This window comes from Ornithorhynchus anatinus, chromosome 2 (genome assembly GCF_004115215.2).
Source record: "Ornithorhynchus anatinus isolate Pmale09 chromosome 2, mOrnAna1.pri.v4, whole genome shotgun sequence".
NCBI classification, from domain to species: Eukaryota; Metazoa; Chordata; class Mammalia; order Monotremata; family Ornithorhynchidae; genus Ornithorhynchus; species Ornithorhynchus anatinus.
The window spans coordinates 47,964,214-47,983,450 of NC_041729.1; the positions used below are offsets into that span (position 1 = coordinate 47,964,214).

Here is a 19,237-nt window from a genome sequence, read left to right on the forward strand (position 1 = left end):
CTGGCACCCATCTTAAGCCAATAGATGTTTATTTGCGAGGTACGTCTCCTCGGGATGAGATCATCTCCTTAAAAATACTCTTGGTTTTGGACCGCTTCAGCAGGTAATGACAGTGACTAACTCTCCAGTCCAGAGAAATGCTATTAGAGTGGAGAGGAGCAGGCCGATGGGAGAGCTTGAATGGTTCTATTTTTTTGCATCAGGCCAAATCTCAGTGATCAAGCATCTGCTAGTAATGATCAACTGCGCTGGGCGCCTCGGAAATACATGCTAAAATATCAGAGGCAGGTTTGGGGAGTCAGAGAGCCTCTTTCTTGCATAGGATGTGTTAACTGCTGGGAAGAAAGCCAGTTTTTATGGTAGAAAATCAGGCTCCTGTGCAGGAGAGTCATTCCTGAAGGATCATCTCTCATCCTGGAAATGCAAGCAATCACTAGCAGAGTTGGCATAAGGCAAAATTAATGTTCATTGAAAAGCAAGAAAGGTAGAATGAATGCATGGATTTTTGAATGAGACAATGACTGCATATTCCTCCATGAGCCCTTTCCTCCCTATGGAAGCAGGAACAGGAAGAAACTCTTTACCGTTGGCTTTCAAGCATTCAATCAGGTCGCCCTCTCCTATTTTACCTCATGATTTCCCACCACACGCCAGCCCGCATGCTTTGCTCCTTTAATGCCAACCTACTCTCTGTACCTTGATCTCATCTGTCATACCACTAACCCCTTGCCCACATCCTGCCTCTGGCCTGAAACTCTCTCCCTCTTCATATCTGACAGATCACCATTCTCTCCACCTTCAAAGACTTATTAAAATCACATCTCCAAAAGGCCTTCCCCAACTGAGCCCTCATTTTTCCTACCCCTTCTCCCTTCTGTGTCACCTTTGCACTTGGATCTGTATCCTTCAAGCACTTGATATTCACTGCACCCTCAGCCTAGCAACACATATACATAACCATAATTTATTTCTTCATCTGTCTCCCCCCTAGACTGTAAACTCAATGTGGACAAGGATCATGTCTACCAACTCTGTTGCATTGTACTCTTCCAAGCACTTTGTGCCCAAAATAAGCCCTCAATACACTGATTGATTGGAAGTGGGATTTACCAACGAGGGCAGGTGCCAAACTGACAACAGAGCTCAAGAGTCCCCAACCTTGGAAGAAATCTCCACTGTGGAAAAATCTCAATAGAATTGGAGTTAAACCTCTGTCCAGTGTTAGGTTCGATGCCCGTGACTGTGTTATTGATGATTAGAGCGTCAATAACTGGGCATGAGGCAGATGATCTTTATGGGTTAAATTTTCAACAGAAATATTTTTGGATAATTCAAAACTTTAGTAATCAAATAAAATAACAGCCCCAAACTCCACTCAGATGTTAGCGTAATGTTGTGTCTGAGTTTTTTTTCCCTGCTTATCCAGTTGAGACATTCAGATAAGCAGCTTTTCAGCGCATTGTAATTTAAGGGATGCAAACGTTAGCAAACCTCTAGAAATATGGAGGAAAACTGATTTCGGTGGTATGGGGGAGCCAGCCGTAGTGATTGACTGCATTTTTTTATGGTATTTGTTAAATGCTTACTATGTGCCAGGAAATGTACTAAGTGGTGGGGTAGATACAAGCTAGTAAGATTGGACACCCAATCCAGGTCCCACAGGGGGTTTACAGTCTTAATCCCTATTTTACAGATGAGGTGACTGAGGCATAGGGAAGTGAAGTGACTTCAGGTCACACAGAACACACATGGCGGAGTCAGAATTAGAACCCAAGTCCTTCCGACTCCCAGGCCCAGCTTAGCCACGCTGCTTCTCTAGTAGAAGGAAATCAACTAAATGTGATGCTAAGCCATCTGCAAGCACAATACATGATGGGGGAGATGCAAATTACAAAAGAGCAGCCTATTTTCCATAAAAAATGTATAGGTTTGCCACTAATTAAACTCAGAACCGATGGGAAAGTTCTTCATTAACAGTAAATGGGACCAGACAAGATAGTTAATGGCAATTAGTGAACAGCTGGCTTTGATCTCCTTGATAGAGTAATGCTAATGGAGATTTTCATAGCTGGTATCCATTTTCAATCAGCAACATTCTGATTATAAGGGGGAAGCACAGAGGAGTAAGGTTGTTCCTGTTATATTTGTTTCTCTGATGGTGTTGAAGAAAATTTTCCTCAGTTACCATAGAGAGTTCTCCACTATGCTGAAGAAAGTGCTTCTGATGGTGAGAGTGGAAATCAGCCTTCCTTCAGAGGACTTTCACAACTCCGTAAGTCACTTAACTTCTCTGTGCCTCAGTTACCTCATCTGTAAAATGGGGATTAAAACTGTGAGCCCCATGCGGGACAACTTGATCACCTTGTATCCCCCAGGGCTTAGAACAGTGCTCTGCACATAGTAAGCGCTTAACAAACACCACCATTTTATTTAAACTCTTCGGGTGGGTGAAATTGGCAGATCTCAGCAGAGGAGGAGGCAACAGGTAGGCTTGCCAAGCCAAGTCTTCTCGGAGTTGTAGGGTCTCCTGCTAAGTGTACCATGTGTAAGTTTTTGTGTTCTTATGTACTGCTGACTGAAAAAATAATAATAATGTTGGTATTAAGCGCTTACTATGTGCAGAGCACTGTTCTAAGCGCTGAGTTAGATACAGGGTCATCAGGTTGTCCCACGTGAGGCTCACAGTTAATCCCCATTTTACAGATGAGGTAACTGAGGCACAGAGAAGTTGCGACTTGCCCACGGTCACAGAGCCGACAAGAGGCAGAGCTGGGATTCAAACTCATGACCTCTGACTCCCAAGCCCGTGCTCTTTCCACTGAGCCGCGCTGCTTCTCTAAATATATCTCTTCTCTAAACATATCTCCACTCGGTGGTCCTTAATCATGACGTAAACCAGGTGATAGATGTTGGCCTCTGACAACTTGTTGGTAAGAACCCCTATCTCTTGCTATTCATTTTGCATCTTTTCGGGGTTTATCGGGGTTAGGTTCTCAGCATACTCTCTTAAGCGATGACAGTAAGCAGTGGGGTTTATTAAGGAGCTAGTCAGCACCCTCTTCTTTGAAACGGCAGCTTCCATATTCTGTTCTATTAAGTGGGGAAAAAAAAAAAGGACTGGGATTATTAACTTCCCGCTTAGGATCCGACTCAAGTACTGCCTAGTGAGGTTAATGAGAGAAGGTGGTCTCTCTGGATAATGTTGATCCTGGTAGTGTTGGGGTTGGACTATTCTTGAAAACACTCTCCACTCACCTTTTTCCTAGCCTAGGGGTTTGTGCTCCCAAACCTCTCCTGTTGTTGTTGATGGTTGTCACTTCTTAAGCATTTTTGTGCTCAACAGTTCTGTTTCCAAGTGCTTATATTCCTTACAAGGAAGAGGGAAAAAAGTTGGTTTTAATTTCGATCACATTTTATACTTGTAAAATCGGTGTGAAACTTGCTTTGTCACCTCTACCCTTGAAGGACCGGGAATGTGTTGTCACTATCCATTTTAAAGTCCACTTAAAACTTTTTCTTTAACTCCCCTTTCATTTCTGTTAATCAGTCACAAAGACTGCTAAATCTGAACAAGAGCTTGAAATGCAGGGGAAATTCTGAGGTCAGGCTGGCAGCTCCAGACTCGGTGAAATCTGCCCGTTCAGTAGAAGACATTTTTGAAGGCAAAAAGAAACAACATGACCCTGGGTGTTTTTTCTTTTTGGGTGTGTTTGTGTCTAGCTGTTCCACAACCCCCCTAGAAAACTCTACTAAAATCACATCTTGGAGAGGACTTTCCCGACTAAAGTCTCCCTTCCCCCTTCTTATGCCACCCTAAGCACTTGGGTTTGCCCCCCTTCGATACTTTGATATTCACCCCTCCTCTGCAACGCCACATCACTTATTTACATGTGTCTGTAATCTATTTCGATGTCCATCTCCCTTTGTAGTCTGTAAGTAAGGTACTTGTTGGAGAGACTATTCTTTTGAATTGTACTCACTCAAGTGCTTAGTACAGTGCTCTGTACACAGTAAGCACTCAGTAAATACCATTGAATCCATATTACAGCAGGGTGTGTGACTGCTGTAGCTTTTTTAATGCTATCTTTTTTGATATTTGTTAATCACTTATAATGTGCCAGACACTGAACTAAGCACTGGGGTGGATGCAATATAACAGACACATTCGCTGCTCACAACACGCATTGTTTTCAAGAATGCATTTGCTTCTTCTCTACTCATGGTGCTCACTCCTCTGTCTGCTAGACAACGGTGTAATGGGTGTCCCTGATACTATTTGGGTTGGATTCATTTCAATACTGTTTGCATTTGACTGCATCACTTTTTTGTACATGAAATTCACAGTGATTGTAATGCAGTACAGTACATCAGAATGGAATGTAAGAAAGTCACATGAAGTGACTGAAAATGAGTCAATCAGAATTTAATGTCAGGTTTTTTTTTCCTGACTTGGAAGCCTGGAATAGGTTCTCTGATAGAATTTTCAAGAATGTTATGACCTCTTCTGGCATTTTGACTGTCTTCAAAGCTCTAAGTTACCAGAAGTAACCATTAAGCAACAATGCCTTTGTGTTAGAAACTAAACCCATCCTCTTAATAACATTAGACCTGAAAGTAGACACACTCTAGAAGGGAAATCATACCAATATAGTTGATGCATTTTTATGTTCACTGAGTCTAGAAATCCCTGCTTCTATTGGGCTCATTAGCCTCCCTTTTATAGGCTGAACAGATCAGATTTTCTCAGGGCCAATTAAGACTAATCATGATATGGGGTTATCTCTTGAGTTCTCAAGGCTCTCTTACTACAAGATGCTTGGCAGACGTATCAGTTCAGTGACGAGGCAGCATGGCCTAGGGGATAGAGCTTGAATCAGAAGGACTTGGATTCTAATTCCAGCTGAACCACTTGCCTGCTGTTTGACTTTGGGCAAGTCACGTAACTTTTCTGTGCCTCAGTTACTTCATCTGTAAAATGAGGATTAAGACTTTGAGCCCCATGTGGGAAGTGGACTGTGTCCAACCTGATTAACATATCTGCCCCAGCACTTAGTACAGGGCCTGGCACATAATAAGTGCCTAACAAATAAAAAAAAATCGTGCCCCATTCTTTCCCATTTCCCATTAGTGGAAGAAAATGACATCACTTGACAAAAGGTACTGTTTAGCTCTTTCTAGACTAGAAGATCACTGCGGCAGGGTCATGACTGTCAATTATATTGTACTGTATTCTCCTAAGCGTTTAGTGCAGTGCTCCTCACACAGTAAGTGCTCAAATACCATCATCATCAATGTTGCGTGTACATTAATGCTACTGACTTTGAAAGCTTTTAGACCTATGGAGTTGGCAACCTGTTACCTATACCTAGCTCTTTCTATTCCTCCCTTTCTTACTAGGATTATGGAACCAGAGCATCTGTTGGCAAGAAATGTACTCAGTTTTCTTTATAAATCAGGTCACCATAGAAACCAAACAGAAAGGAAGTCTAAAGGAGAGGCAGAGTATATAAAACTTTCCATTAGACTACTTCCCTGTTTCTCATTAGCCCCACCTTTATTTCTTCTAGGCTCCGGTCAAATAGTTGAGGACTTTTTTTTTTTTTCAAGGCTGGGCTAGCCCATGACCCTGGTACAGAGAGAAAAGCGAACTCTGGAGAAGTAGTTAAACAATAGAAAAATGGCCTATGAAAATATTTGCTTAACTTAGAGAACATATGTGGATTCCCAGTTTTTCAGTTTTGAGCATTATATAAATATTCAAGACATCTAATGAAGATTGCCGGGGTTGGGGAAGCTGATATTTAGGGCATACCGAGAAGTGTACCAGTGATTCCTTAAAGTACCTCGATTTTCATTATAAATGGATGGGTTTTAAAAGCTAAAAATAGCTACTTGGAAACCTGTAGATACATTACATTTAATTTAAAGGAGGCAAATCTTGCCCTTGTAGGGAAATGGAGGAAACAACTCCTGCAATGTTTTCCTTAGAAAAGTTCCAGGGACTATCTTTACTCCTTTTTTTTAATGCTATTTAAGTGCTTACTAAGTTCCAGGCACGATACCGAGCACTAAGGTAGGTGCAGGCTAATTAGGTTGGACCCACTCGGTGGCCCACTTGAGGTTCACCGTCTGAATCCCCGTTTTACAGATGAGAGTGAGTGAGGCACAGAAAAGTGAAGTGACTTGCCCAGGGTCCCACAGCGGACCAGTGGCAGAGGCAGGTTTAGAACCCAGATCCTTTGACTCCCAGGGCTGTGCTCTTTCCACTAGGCCACTCTCCTCCCCTGATGCTTCCTTGTCCTGATGCTATTCAGGGTGCTATGCTCATTGAGAGATATATAGTCCCTCTATCTCCACTGATTGCATCCTTTCCTCTCTCGTGATTCAAGTATTATTACAATCTTAATGTTGGATTCTAATTATTATTAGCAACTATTAATAGTGGTATTTAAGTGCTTACTATGTGCAAATCACAGTACTAAATAATAATAATAATAATAATAATAATGTTGGTATTTGTTAAGCGCTTACTATGTGCCGAGCACTGTTCTAAGCGCTGGGGTAGACATAGGGGAATCAGGTTGTCCCACGTGGGGCTCACAGTCTTAATCCCCATTTTACAGATGAGGGAACTGAGGCACAGAGAAGTTAAGTGACTTGCCCACAGTCACACAGCCGACAAGTGGCAGAGCTGGGATTCGAACTCATGAACCCTGATTCCAGGGCCCGTGCTCTTTCCACTGAGCCACGCTGCTTCTCTGGGATACTGGGGTATACACACAGTCCCTGTCCCACATGGGGCACGCAGTCTAAGGGAGAGAGAAAACAGGTGTCACCCCCATTTTACAGATGAGGAAACAGAGGCACAGAGAAATGACTTGCCCGACGCCTCACAGCAGGCAATGGTAGATCTGGTATTAGAACCCGGGTCTCAACTCCCAGACCTGTTCTCTTTCCACTAGACCACGGGACTTCCCTCCTACATGAGACACTTGGCACCCCCCAACTTGCATACACCACTTTACCTCTAAAAGTGGAAGGGCCAGAAACGACAGAGGTGAAGCAGAAGCGTGAAAGCCAGATAATCCAAATGGGAGAGGGATTAGAAAGGGGAGGGGATGATTGTGGGGGAGTGGAAGAGACCAGAATCCCAGACAAGGATCCAAGAGCGAAATAAACATGAACCTTAATATGAATTTCAGCCTAGTTCATAAATCAATAGAGGGAACAGTGCTAAAAAAAAACAGCTTCCCAAACTTTAATAAGATGGTGTCTGTGAAGATTACATATTGGCTTAGAGAGCAATATTTCATTTTCTCCAGCTCTTTATCTCTAAAAATGATATGGCTACGCTAGGTTTAATGCTCACATATTCATTTCAGGTCAGCACTCTAGCGAAGTAGCAATGAAGAGACAAGCTGACTTCTCACACCTCATCCTAGGTCAGATAGGAGACTCAGGTAGAAATGACCTCGTTACCACCGGCAATACCACTAACTACTTGGAGGTGAAGTTCACTTTGGAACACTCCAATTGACCCTACCTGGGGATTAAAAATAACAGTGATTACGGTATTTGGTAAGCACTTACTATGTGCCAAGCACTGTTCTAAGCTCCGGAGTGGATGCAAGCTAATCAGATTGGACACAGTCCCTGTTCCACAAGGGGCTCACGCTCTTAATCCCCATTTGCTGTTGAGGGAACTGAGGCACAGAGAAGTGAAGTGACTTGCCAAAGTTCATACAGCAGACATGGTGGAGTCAGGATTAGAACCCAGGACCTTCTGACTCTCAGGCCCGTGCCCTATCTATGGAGCCACGCTGCTTCTCTGAGAGAAGTTGCTTTTGAGAGCAGGAACGCCGGGACCGATTGACTGACGTTGCTGCTCTCGGCGCACGAGAGACTCGGTGGAGGCCACATCTTTGGAAAGAGAAGCACCTTGAATTTCTGGGGCTAATTTTCATACTTGGTTAATAAGTTGGCCTTACACTTCTGATTAAAGTCTGTCTTAGCCTCTGGATTGCAAGCTCTTTCTGGACAAGGACCATGTCTACCAACTCTGTTGTATTATACGCTGCCAAGCGCTTAGTACGGTGCTCCTCGACTGGTTCCGTTTTAAATTTTAATGCCTTTCCCCTAGCTACGTTCTGAAGTTAGATTGACTAAGCAGTCCCTTGGTCCTGCAGAGCATTAGGAGGAAGAAGTACATTTCAACTGCATCTTATCCTAGCTAGAGAAACACTCGGATGCCCTGAAGCTGAATTCCTCTCTCTAGAAATAGAAATACATTGCTGACTTAAGTTCTTTGTCAGCCTTACAGAGAAAGCATGAAGATCCACCGAATAAGACTGTTTTCTTATTGTTTTAATGACCGAACAACTTTTTTCTTTAATAAATAATACTCTTAATAAAGAGTATTATTGTTAGTATATGCTTTTACCCACAAATGAAAAGGAACCATTTTGTGGAAATGAGTTTCTCTGTGAACCAACTGTACTAGGATAAAAGAGTATTTAGAGAAACCGTGTGGTTTAGTGGATAGAACCTGGGCCTGGGAGTCAGATGGACCTAGTTTCTAAACCTGGCTCTACCACTTGTCTGCTGTGTGACCACGGGCAGGTTAGTCCGATTAGACCGTAAGCCCATCAAAGGGCAGGGACCGTCTCTATCTGTTGCCGACTTGTTCATTCCAAGCGCTTAGTACAGTGCTCTGCACATAGTAAGCGCTCAATAAATACTACTGAATGAATTTAACTTGTCTGAGCCTCAATTACCTCATCTGTAAAATGGGGATTAAAAGTGTGAGCCCCATGTGGGACAAGGACTGTGCCAAACCGGGTTAACTTGTATCTACCCTAGTGCTTAGAACAGTAGCTCGGAGAAGCAGCGTGGCTCAGTGGAAAGAGCCCGGGCTTGGGAGTCAGAAGTTATGGGTTCGAATTCTGGCTCCACCAGTTGTCAGCTGTGTGACTTTGGGTAAGTCACTTAACTTCTCGGAGCCTCAGTTACCTCATCTGTAAAATGGGGATGAAGACTGTGAGCCCCAAGTGGGACAACCTTGTCACCTTGTATGCCCCCAGCGCTTAGAACAGTGCTTTGCACATGGTAAGCGCTTAAATGCCATCATTATTAACAGTACTCGACACATAGTGAGTGCTTAATAAAGAGTATTATTGTTAGTATATACTTTTACCCACAAATGAACAATTTGGATATATTGCGGTTATGTATACACATCAACATCATCTGATCAATTTAAACCTGACTTATTAAAAGATATTCTTAGAAATATCTTACAGCAAATGTACTTAAAGCAGTTGCCTCTTCCACTATTGAAACTGTGTGAATTTCTACCAAATCCGGAAAGTCTAACGCACTGACGTTTATCTAACTTCAGATCACACTGTACTAGATTAAAGAAGGATACAAAAGAACAGCCCCTTTCCCTTACTTTCCTTGTGGAATCTGAATTGAATCACACAGTTTTGGCTCTCTTTTAACATATTTTTTTTAAATGGGCACGCTGGGTTTTCCAGCTACATATATTTGTGGCATCACCACACTTGAGGAAGAGTACCCTTTAGCCTGCTTACTTGTCAGCTGCGTGACTGTGGGCAAGTCACTTAGCTTCTCTGCGCGTCACTTACCTCATCTGTAAAATGGGGATTGACTTTGAGCCTCACGTGGGACAAACTAATTACCTTGTATCTACCCCAGCGCTTAGAACAGTGCTCTGCACATAGTAAGCGCTTAACAAATGCCAACATTATTATTATTGTTGGAGGCAAACCTAACATGAACTCTCTGATCTTGGTCTGTCCCCTTATGGCTAGACATCTCATGTTTGGTTGCAAGTGTAAGACCTTTTTTCCTGAACCCTGTCAATCTTTCCTTTACTTCCTGATGATGATGGCATTTGTTAAGCGCTTACTATGTGCCAAGCACTGTTCTAAGCACTGGAGTAGATACATGCTAATCAGGTTGTTCCACGTGGGGCTCGCAGTCTTAATCCCTATTTTACAGATGAGGGAACTGAGGCATAGAGCAGTTAAGTGAGTTGCCCAAGGTCACACAGCAGACAAGTGGCAGAGCCGGGATTAGAACCCACATCCTCTGACTCCCAAGCCCATGCTCTTTCTGCTAAGCCACGCTGCTTCTTCCTGGTGGCCTTGACTTAATAACTGTGGCAATTGTTAGTCACTGACTATGCACCAAACCATTCTAAGTGCTGAAGTAGATACAAGGTAATCAGATCCAAGTCCCCAGCCCCACATGAGGTTCACAGTCTAAATAAGAGAGCGAGTAGGAATTTAATTCTCATTTTACAGATAAAGAAACTAAGGCACAGAAGTTCAGTGACTTGCCCGAGATCACACAGCAGGCAAGTGACAGCTAGGGATAAGAACCCAGCTCCTTTGATTGCCAGACTCATGTTTTCTCTTGGCATCCATCCCTTCTTTATTGTGTCAGAGGAAGGTAGGGTTCAGCTTTGCTTAGAATCAAAGCTACCTCCTTAGAAACCAGTGATTAGCTCTGCTTAACATCCATTTTGTACCTGAGGATGAGGAAGGTGGTAATATTTATCCATGGGCCTGTCCATACTCTGGGCTTTTCCAGAATGTACTAAGGCAGCAGCTGCCAGCCACCCGCTTTCTTGACTGTAAGCTTGTTGTGGGCAAGGAACATGTCTACCAACTCTGTTTTATTGTATTCTCCCAAACAGTACAGTGCTCTGCGCACAGTAAGCGCTCCATAAATACCATTGATTTAATTATTTTTTTTTACAGTCCCATCTGAGAGCAGGATGACAGATCCTGAAGAAGGAAACAGTTTGGATTAGGCACCATCTTTTAACAGAAAGTCTAAGCATGGACGCAAATAAGGGAATTAGCCCTGGCAGAGACATTGCTTCCCATTGTAGGTCAGGAAGTACTTTGAATGGGAGGCTACAGGTAAAATTACGGCAATTATCTCAGTAGGGAGTGTGGGATGCAGGCCCTGGACAGGACAGATTGTCCGGTTTCTTCCCAAGGTAGGAACAGGCAGAGAAAACTGTTGAACTCAGAACTATGCTGAATCTAGTCCTTCAGATGGAGAAAGCAATTTTCAGTAATACAAAAACAGCAATAAAAAGTTAGCCAAGAGAACTTCAGACTGTTAAGCAAATGCTCAAGCTGAGGAAATGCTTCCGTGTGTGTGTGTGTGTGTAGCAAATTTTAGCTGATTTTATAAATGAATACAAGACAGTAATTTTCCTTCATTTTAAATGGAACTTAAAAGAACCTCAGTAATTGCATTGGTTACCATGGTTTTCAAAGGTACTACCGAGCAGACATTTCAAATAAAGAGGAAGACTTATCTGCTTGTGTGGCCGAATTAATTTTAAGCTACTAGAATTATCCACTTAGATCCTGTGGATTATTTTGCTGTATTAAAGAATCAAAACTAAGTAGGAGAGAGGAAAAATCCATTTGGCTAACTCAGTGTTCCAGCCTTGGCTATCCAAAGCTTGTATGCCAAAGCAACGCAAATCGCACTGAGATGAACTCAGAGTAAAAAGCGGAGGATTGAGCTAAGGGCCAAAATCATGGCATTTGTAGCATCGAAGATGTAGAAATTTTGCTCACGTATGTCCGCGGTAGACACTACTCTCGGCTCGATCAATCATATGTATTGAGCACTTACTGTGTGCAGAGCACTGTAAGCATTTGGGAGAGTACAATAGAACAGAGTCGGGAGACGTGTTCCCTGCCCACAACAAGCTTACAGTCTAGAGGGGTACAGAGATTAATATAAATAAATCAATTACAGATATGTACATGAGCGTTGTGGGGCTGAGAGAGGGATGACTAAAGGGAGCAAATCCAAGCACAAAGGTGACACAGAAGGGAGTGGGAGAAGAGGAAATAATAATTTAATAATGTTAGTATGTAAATGCTTACTGTGTGCTTGGCACTTTACTAAGCGCTGGGGTGAATACAAGCAAATGAGTTTGGACACAGTCCATGTCCCACATGGGGCTCACAGACTTAATCCCTGTGGTACAGATGAAGGAACTGAGGTCCAGAAAAGTGAAGTGACTTGCCTAAGGTTACACCGCAAAGTAGTGGTGGAGCCTGGATTAGAACCCAGGTCCTTCTGACTCCCATGGCCCTTTGGAGGAGATTTGCTTTCGGTAAGGCTTTGAAGGTGGGGGAGAGTGATTATCAGATAAGAGGGGAGACATTCCAGGTCAGCGGTGGGATGGGGGTGAGAGGGCGGCGGTGAGATAGACAAGATCCAAGTACGGTGAGTAGGTTGGCATTAAAGGAGTGAAGTGTATGGGCTGGCTTGTAGTAGAACAGTGAGGTTAGGGGGCAAGGTGATTGAGTGCTCTGAATCCAAGGGTGAGGAGTTTCTGTTTGATGCGGAGGTGGACGGGCAACCACAGGAGTTTCTTGAGGAGGGGGGAAAAGTGGTCTGAATGCTTTTTAAAGGAAAAAGACCTGGGAAGCAGAGTGAAGAATGGACTGGAGAGGGGAGAGACAGGAATCAAGGAGGTCAATAAGGAGGCTGAATCAGTAATCAAGGCAGGCTAAGAGAAGTGCTTGACTTAATGTGGTAGTTTAGAGAGGAAAGGGTGGATTTGGGCTATGCTGTGAATGTCCAACTGACAGAATTTAGAGACAGATTGGATATGTGGGTTGAGTGAGAGAGATGAGTTGAGGGTATCGCCAAGGTTACGGGCTTGTGAGACTGGAAGGATGGTGATGCCATCTACAGTGATGGGGGAGGACAGGGTTTGGGTGGGACGATGAGGAATTGTATTTTGGACATGTAATGTTTGAGGAGCACGTAAATGCTGTGAGCAACTAGTAAATGCCTAAAGGCCCTATATCCGAGTACAGAGATGATGGAGAAGGGATTGTAAGCTCGTCGTCTAGACTGTAAATTCGTTGTGGGCAGGGAATGTGTCTGTTTATTGTCTTATTGTACTCGCCCAAGCACTTAGTTCAGTGCTGTGCACACAGTAAGCACTCGATAAATATGATTGAATGATTGAGAGGAATCCAGGGAAAAGAGGACTTAATTTGGGAAGGTACCTTGGAGAAGAGGTAATCTTAAAATCCACTCAGCTCATCCCCCATGATGTATCTGTCTAAGGGATGAAGGGCTGTGGCTGTGATTCCAAGCACTTAGTACAGTGCTCTGCACATAGTAAGCGCTCAGTAAATTCTATTGAATGAATGAATGAATGATAGGTAGGACCAGCCAGTGATTAGAGTACTAGGAAGAAAGTCACATCGTTTAGGTTGAACTTGTGGGGTGAGTTTGGGCAAGCCTCATTCCCTCTCTGTGCCATCCTTGCCCCCTCTGTAAAATGGGTAGCTACCCTTTCCACCGGGTCTCTGCCAAGGGCCTGTAGAAGCTGAACAACTGGGACCAGGTTGGGCCAGCACTAGGCAAACTCTGGGTAAGGTCGAGGAGGCCTTACATGCTTCCTCCTGCCGGCTAGGTAGGAAAAATCAAAGGCAATTTAGACATCATTTAAAAATTGGAGTGTTGTTTCCTGCTTAGAGGAGAAGCCAAAATAAGAAACACGGAGCTGTGTATTGACTTTCCCAATAACTGCTGCTGTTGACATCAAGGGACAGTGCTAAGCAGGCAGTCAGAATCACTTGCCGACTACCTCATGCCCCACTGGGACATGAGTCCTTGATAAAAAGCCTTTTGAGTTTAGTATGCCAGGTGTCCAGTGTTGGCTGCAGCACCAATATAATTTCTCGTCTTGTAGGGGCCAGATTGGGAAGGTCTCCAGACAGTCTGTTCCTGCTTTCAACCCACTTGGGAATTAGAACTAACCGAGTTTCCAGAGATGGTGTGTTTCTACTATCTCACTCCTCGAATCCGTAGTTTCCCGAGGCCCACCTCGATTGTGAAACACCTAAAAAGTAAAGATGGTTAATCTGTTCCCTACCCTCAGGACCACAGGAAAAACTTTCTTGGATCATTTTTTTCTTTTTTTTCTGGGGAAGCAGACGTCTCCGCTTTCTCCTTATGTGGAAGAGGACTTGGCAGCGTTTCCGTGGCAGTTGTACAGGAGTGGAGATTCCTTGTGAGATGGATATGAAGACAATGGGAGACCAGCACTAATTATATATCGGACAAGAGTTGTTTGTTTAGAATTGACAGGACCAACAAACAAGAGACAGTTTCCAAACTACATTCTTAGTTTCTTAAAAATAGGAATAACACTTTAGATTTAATCCAATCTTTCAGAAACACACCAGCCCACAATTTTTCCCCCCATTTTAAATCGTGAAGTTCGAGGAGAGCCAAATAGTATTTATTCTTTTTTACTGGATCATAAGATTCTGGCCTATGCCTTAGGATAGGCGACATTCTTCAGGGATAGATTAGGGGCCCAGACAAGTAGCAGTTGCTTTTAGCAGTGGAAGCCAAGTGATTCACAATAAACTATTTAATTCAAGTTGTATGACAATTCTTTAGTATGCCATCTCTCCACCAGGCTTAAATTTGTAATGGATGTAGACTGCTAGTTTTTCCATTACCCAATAATATTTATTGAGCTCTTACTGTGTGCAGAGTACTGTACTGAGCATTTGAGAGAGTACGGTATAACAGAGTTGGTAGACACGTTCCCTGCCCATAATGAGCTTTCAGTGTAGAGTACTTTTCCCAACTTGATATTTAAATGAAATTTTAAAATGGCATTTGTTAAGCACTTACTACGTGCCAGGCACTGTATTAAATGCTGGGGTAGAAACACGCTTATCAGGTTAGACACAGTCCTTGTTTCAGTAAACAAGTTGTCACGGTCTTAACCCCCATTTTCCAGATGAGATGACTAAGGCACAGAAAAGGGTAAGTGACTTGCACCAGGTCACACAGCAGCCAAGTGGCAGAGCTGGGATTAGAACCCAGGTCCTCTGACTCCCAGGGTTGTGCTTATGCCATTAGGCCACACTGCCTCTGTGTTTAAAATGTCTAGCTGACCAGTCAGAAGAGAACCACTATGCCGCCTTTCCCAGCTCTGCCTAATTAAGATGTCTCATCTTTCCCAACAACCCCTCACTTTGTGAGAGAGAGAGAATTTTTTCCCCCAGTTTTGAGCAGTTTCCTCTGCTCTGCTGACCCAACAGGAAACAAAGACTTGAAGGTGGGAAAGAATGTTTAGAAACCCTGTAGTGGTTTAAGCCATTAAAAGTTTGCATTTCTCTCCCATTCCCAGTGACAACCAATCAATGCATTTTATCATGGTTTCTGTGAAAATATTAGCGTGTCCCCAGCTGCTGAAGAAACAGGGCACAAAAAATTGTATTCCCTAGCTTCTGCCACCCCTTTTTATGCTTTTTTTTTCCCCACCCCAGTCTTCCCCTTAGAAGCCTGAGCCTGGAAGTCTCAGTTATTAAAAGTAGTCCCAGTTGCACATACCTTTCATTTCCTTTTGAATTACATTAATTGCCTGACAGCTAAAAGCGAGCTGGTATTTTCACATTTCAGCTTCGGGTTGGCAAGAAATATTTACCAGCTCCAGCAGATTTATAAAGATGCCTGGAGACTAACAATCAGAAAATAGAGCAGCAAAACAACACTATTTTTCAAGGTTAAAAGCTTGGAATGTTAAAAAGAAATTGCCCATAAAACAAAACAAGGAATCAGATGCAGGTGGATTTCAACTCTCACCCTGAACAAAAGAGCCATAGGTTTAGAAACAATATTTCCCACCTTGACAAAGATTATGAATTTAATCAGGGAGCTTGATTTTTTTTTTTTTTTCACTTGTCTCCCAGCTCAAATCATCTAGCAACTTCTGCCTTCCCCAGCTTGGCCTCTTCCCCCGCCTCTTCTGTTTTATAATGTGGGGTTCATTTCTGTTAACTCCAGATAGGGTGATAGGATGACAGCTCCCTGCAATCAAATTTAGCCAAACAACGAAATTTTGGTGTAGATAGAAACACTTCATCTTCAAAGAGCTATATTACCCATTGTCTGTATCACTCTTCTCCTTATAAGCAAAAAATGTTCTTTTTTCTAAATATACAGGAAACTCTAGGCTCTAAAATGCGCAAATCAGGGCCATTTAAATTTACCCAGTTAAAGAACACAGATCCTCCTTGGGTGATACTTAATGAAAACAGGTGATTGAATTATATTACCTCTGCACTCGACCTTTTTTTAATAATGGCACTCTCTTGGTGCCAGACAGATTCAATCTTTATAGATTAATTGGAGGATAAAAAGGGGAAGAGATTTATTAACTGCAGAGGAATTTTTAGCAAATCACTGCTCGAGCGGTATCTCCCAAGTAGGGTAGATGTGATGGAAAAGAGAAATGTATAGTTAGCATGAATTCCCTGAAACCCAGCTGCTTAACGTGTGTTAAGGGCACTATATATAGAAAGCAGTCTCTCACGGGCCAATCACTTAACTTCTCTGGGCCTCAGTTTGCTCATCCGTAAAGTGGAGATTCAGTACTGGCCACTCTCCTCCAACAACCCAGCTCGCACACTTCGCTCCTCTAATGCTAACCTTCTCACTTCACCTCCACCTCATCTGTCTCTCCGCCAGCCCCTCACACGTCCTCTCTCTGGCCTGGAACGCCCTCCTGCCTCACATTCGACAGACGATTACTCTCCCCCTCTTCAAAGCTTTATTGCAGGCACATCTGCTCCAAGAGGCCTTCCCTGACTAAGCCCCCCTTTCCCCTTCTCCCATTCCCATCTGTGTCAGTGCCTGGCACACAGTAAGCACTTAAAAACCATAATTATTACTATTATTTAACAGTCCACTGGGGCAGAATTTAGCTCGTGATGCATAAATCCTTTTTGTTTTGGAAAGGGGTATTGTGTGGCTTCCCTGATGCAAGCTGACCTACTACTGCCGCTTACCAGCTGTGTGACTTTGGGCAAGTCACTTCACTTCTCTGTGCCTCAGTTACCTCATCTGTAAAATGGGGGTTAAAACTGTGAGCCCCACGTGGGACAACCTGATCACCTTGTATCTCCCAGTGCTTTGCACATAGTAAGCGCTTAACAAATACCACCATTTATTTTTTTTTTTTATTTACCTTGGTTTTCTTGAGCCTTCAGTCTGTGATAGGTAGCAGGCTACTTTGGGGAAGCGGTTTTCAGTCATTTACATGTCATCTCTGTGTCTGCATTTGGCACTGCACTTCTAGACTGAGACTCTCAAGGACCATGGATGATGCCCAAAGTCTAAGTGGGAAGTGTATTCCAAAATAAGCACCGAGTACAGTGCTCTGCACATAGAAAACACTCAATAAATACTACTGAATGAATGAACTTGTAGCCAGGTCTCCTGTTGCATCTTCTAATAATGCTAATAATTATAAATATGGTATTTGTTAAACACTTAGTGAGCCAGCCACGTACTAAGCCCTGGGGTGGATAGTGCCTCAGTTACCTCATCTGTAAAATGGGGATCAAGACTGTGAGCCCTGCGTGGGACAGCCTGATTACCTTGAATCTACCCCAGTGCTTAGAACAGTGCTTGGCATATAGTAAGTGCTTAACAAATACCAACATTATTATTGTTACTGTTATACAAGCAAATCAGGTTGGACACAGTCCCTGGCCCATGTGGGGCTCACAGTCTTATCCCCCATTTTATAAATGAGGGAACTGAGAAACAGAGAAGGGAAGTGACTTGCCCAAGGTCACACTGCAGACGAGTTGTATAGCCAGGATTAGAACACTACTTTACTGCACTGCCAAAGGGGAATGCATTGGACTGAACCCTCTTGGCTCTGATCTGGCCCATCATAACGTCATGAAATAGTCACAGATTCTTAATGAACTTTTGGGAGCAGCTAGATTTACTAGGCAAATTCCAGAGTTCAGAAGCAGTAATGGAATTGGTTGAGCAACTACTGGGGGAATGTATTACACTGTCCCAAGTGCTTAGTACAGTGCTCTTAAGTGCTCAATAAATGCCACTGATGAAAGAACAGCAGAAGCGGCAGGGGCTGCCCTGGGAAAGGCAGTCGAATGTGTGTGTGTGAAGTGCACGAAAACCAGAGGTCTTAAATTTTCCCCCTACAGCAAAGATCAGGCAGGACCAAGAGTGAGGATAATTTTTAGCCAATGAAGAGGAAATGCGTCCCTTTAAAGCAAACAGCAGAATGAACTGCCTGAGGTAGAGGAGGGAGGGGAAAAGGGAAGATAGCCACACTGTCTGCTCCCTTTAGAAAAATGGCAGAATTTCTAATCTTTGTATGCTAAGCCTGCCAGAGTTGGTGCCCCGATCTCTGAGTTCAGTGAGTTGTATATAATGAGCACTTACTGTGTGCAGAGCACTGTAATAAGTACTCGGGAGAGGGCAATCTAACAATATGAGATGCATTCCTTGACCATAATGAGCTTATAGTCTAGAGGACACATTTACATCCCAGAGTTAGTGCTTTTCCTGATTGTTCTGCTTCCATTGAGAGCAGTGTAGCATAGCGGATAGAGTACGGGCCTGGGAGTCAGAAGGTCATGAGTTCTAATCCCATCTCCACCACTCGTCTGCTGTGTGATCTTGGGAAAGTCACTTCTCAGTGCCTGTTACCTCATCTGTAAAGTAGGGATTGAGACTGTGACCCTGATATGGGACAGGGACTGTGTCCAGCCCAGTTTGCTTTTATCTGTCCTAGTGCTTAGAACAGTGCCTGGCACAAAGTGAGCACTAAACAAATACCACAATTATAAAGTCAGGGTGGCCCATGGGGGCGGAACCAAAATCAACCTCCAGTAACTATTCCCGGTGAATCTCTCCTCCTAACTCTCCAGAATTGTCTTATGGTCTCTTAAATTAATAATTTAAATATAACACTACTTGGGTGAGATTGGATAGTAGAGAGAGAAGTTTCCATCATCAAGGATAGTCTTTGATTCTCATCTCTTTTCCTTAAAAGAGAAGCAGCATAACTGAGTGGAAAGTGCACAGACCTGGAAGTCAGAGGAGCTGGGTTCTAACCCCAGCTCATCTCTGTCTGCTGTGTGACCTTGAGCAAGTCAACTAATTTCTCTGTGCCTCAGTTACCTTATCTATAAAATGGGTTTCAAGACTGTGAGCCCAATATGGAACGAGGACTGTGTCCACCCTGATTATCTTGTATCTACCCCAAAGCTTAGTTCAGTGCCTGGCATATAATAAATGCTTAACAAACATCATTAGAAATAAGGAAAAAGCAGTGTTTCTCACAGCAATGGAATTCTTGAAACAGATTGTG

At 43.3% G+C, this 19,237-nt stretch overlaps 1 long non-coding RNA gene across 1 annotated transcript in view; it reads left to right on the top strand.

Annotated features, from left to right (window-relative positions):
* Positions 1–14,433, top strand: part of LOC103165721 — a 70,971-nt gene extending 56,538 nt beyond the window's left edge. Inside the window, exon 4 of the long non-coding RNA XR_484651.2 lies at positions 14,019–14,433. This is a non-coding gene — a long non-coding RNA (uncharacterized LOC103165721). The remainder of the gene's footprint in view (positions 1–14,018) is intronic.
* Positions 14,434–19,237: the final 4,804 nt, after the last annotated feature.